At 39.3% G+C, this 2,694-nt stretch overlaps 1 long non-coding RNA gene across 1 annotated transcript; it reads right to left on the reverse strand.

Moving 5' to 3' along the window:
• Nucleotides 1–569: 569 nt before the first annotated feature.
• Nucleotides 570–2,165, reverse strand: LOC307022116. Its single transcript, XR_013803306.1, has 3 exons — nucleotides 2,025–2,165; nucleotides 954–1,304; nucleotides 570–776 (listed from the first exon to the last, which is right to left on the reverse strand). It is a non-coding gene; the product is annotated as an uncharacterized lncRNA (long non-coding RNA).
• Between the last annotated feature and the right edge of the window lie 529 nt (nucleotides 2,166–2,694).

Raw genomic sequence — 2,694 nt, forward strand, 5'->3', positions numbered from 1 at the left:
ATGGCTTATTTACTGTTGGTATTTTAGATTTTTGCTTCTAGAAATAAGTTTGTTCAATATTTAATATAAACCAAAGTCACTTCCAGTTGTTTTTGATTTCTTTATTTGTGTTGTTATTTATTGTTGCTCATAGGATTTCCTTGTATTGTTGGTATTTGGTAAATGAGGTCTCTAACCAAATGTATTGTATCTGTATGTTGCTTTTCTTACAATTATCTAAAGGTTATAGTTCCATGTTTTTGTTTTTGTACTTATACTGGATCCATATCAAGATTAAGTACACTGCAGTGAGGCTATCTCTGGAATTGAATTGTATTGTAATGTCAGTGTGTGTGTGTGTGTGTGTGTGTGTGTGTGTGTGTGTCTGTCTGTTTGTCTGTCTGTCTGTGTGTGTTTTTGTGTGTGTGTGTGTGTCTGTCTGTCTGTCTGTCTGTCTGTCTGTCTGTCTGTCTGTCTGTCTGTCTGTCTGTCTGTCTGTCTGTCTGTCTGTCTGTGTGTGTGTGTGTGTGTGTGTGTGTGTGTGTGTGTGTGTGTGTGTGTGTGAGTGTGTGTGTGGGTAAACTCACACACTGCAGGAGAGGGGAAGTCTTCATGTCCTTTCAGAGCACAGGAATATGTGTTTGTCTCACCAAATGTGACTAAACGAGTAGAAGATGTTCCTGCCTGAGTTTTCAAGTGATTGTACCAGACATACTGACCAGAGGGTACATCACAACTGCTCTGACACTTCAGCTCTGCTCGGTTAGTATATTTGGGTTCAACCTGCACCGTGAGATCTGGATTTGTGAAGAAAGAACAGGAATGATATTTCAGATCAAAACTGTCAACATACATGCAATCATACAATACAGCTTTATTTATGAAGCACTTTAAAACCTCCAGACACTGTACAGTCAAATAAACAAAATCAAACAGCGCAGCTCACACACCATAAAACCGTATAAAAATGTTACCTGTGACAGACAAAGTGACTCCAGATGCAGCAGTATATTGATTTTGGTTTGTTTCAAATCTGAACCTGTACTCAGCTGAGTCTCTCTCTCTCAGGTTTCTGATTCTCAGGGTGCAGATGTGGTTTTCACAGAGATTCTCTACACGACCTGCATACTCTGAGTCTGTGGTCAGATCTACAGCTTCCTCATAATTGTTCTCAGTGAACCAGAATGTTTTCATAACCGTGTTTACACTTCCTCTCCATGGAGATGGGTATGTGTAGCTGCATCTCATCTCCACTGCTGATCCTTTCACTGCACAGATCTCAGTAGAAGTGTAAGTCCCTCCCCAGCCACGCTGACCCTGAACCGCTGAAACACAGAGCACATCAGAAACTAGAATCAAAGTTAAAACTTAAGTTAAAAATTAGTTATTAAGAAAAAATGTATTTATATATATAATATAATTTGAGGATGATGTAACCCGGACAAGCCTCAAGATCCCTAATTATTAAAAAAATATTCTAATCATGCATCTGATATACAGATAAGAAAAAGAAGAAGCGTGCTGTAACTCAGAGTGTGGTAATATAACTCTGTGGTCAGAGAGTAGAGAAGGAACTAGAAGGCTGTGGTACAGACATATGGCGACATAAGGGAAGTTGAGAGACAGTATATAAAGACTTGTGAGAAAAATATCCCTCAAACACAAAAATCACAATCATTTTTTTTAACCAGGGTCATTTTAGAAATAAAACAAAGCAAAGGTTTCACAGGGTGGGGAGGGAACACTATCCTCAGTTTACAGCGTGTAAATGTTCACACAGTTACTTTATTCAAAATATAAGAGCAAATTACGTTGACCAACACAGGAAAGATCTTTTTACGAATATCCATTACAATTCAAACTTGGTAACATCTAAGTGTTTCATCAAAGCTACACAAAACATATATTTGGAATATTTCTGGAAAGTTTGCATTTCATCCAACCCCGATCCACTTATTTCTACACATGACCTGATTTAGCAAGTCGCACATTTACCCAGAATCCCCTCTGTTCATGTGATGAATGTAAGTGTAGATGTACAGTACCTGACACAGAGAGCAGGAAGACAACTAATCCACTCGCTGCTGCAGTTAGACTCATAGCTGCTCCTCTCATCTCTGTGAGACTATAAAACATGTCAGATTAAATAATGTTCACAGGAGGTATACAGAATCATTACATCAATAAACTGTTTCTACTCACAGTGAAGGAGGAACCATGTGTTCAAAGATGCCTTTCCTCTGTCCTCAATGAGCAGCAGACGGACATCAGGCTATTAAGAGACTAGATTTCCTTCCTCTTTAGGGATCGGAGTCGTGGGTCGCGGATGTGTGGGGGGGAAAAGTCAAACTTTTATTTTGAAGGCCCGATTTTCTAACGCTGTGCATGCTGTCGGCGTTGGACTGGAATTACCGGAGACCATAAACAGTTTTGAAAACTTCTGTCACGTAGTGATCATCTTCTCAATAAAATATATTTGCTGATGTTTTTTCGAGTCTTCTGGCCAATCAGAATAGAGATTGTTGCCGGAAGTCCCCACGGAGAAGAACTTTGCGGTAGAACTATTCTTTATACATCCATGGGTACAACTTCAGATAAAAATGAAATATGAACCCCGGTTTGATGATTGACAGGTCACAGAACAATGGGAGCTATCTACCCTTACCCACAATTTAAAGTATATCCTCTTTACTCTTCTCGCAGCAAGATGTCAGA

The sequence above is a fragment of the Notothenia rossii genome (genome assembly GCF_949606895.1).
Source record: "Notothenia rossii genome assembly, chromosome: 1".
NCBI classification, from domain to species: Eukaryota; Metazoa; Chordata; class Actinopteri; order Perciformes; family Nototheniidae; genus Notothenia; species Notothenia rossii.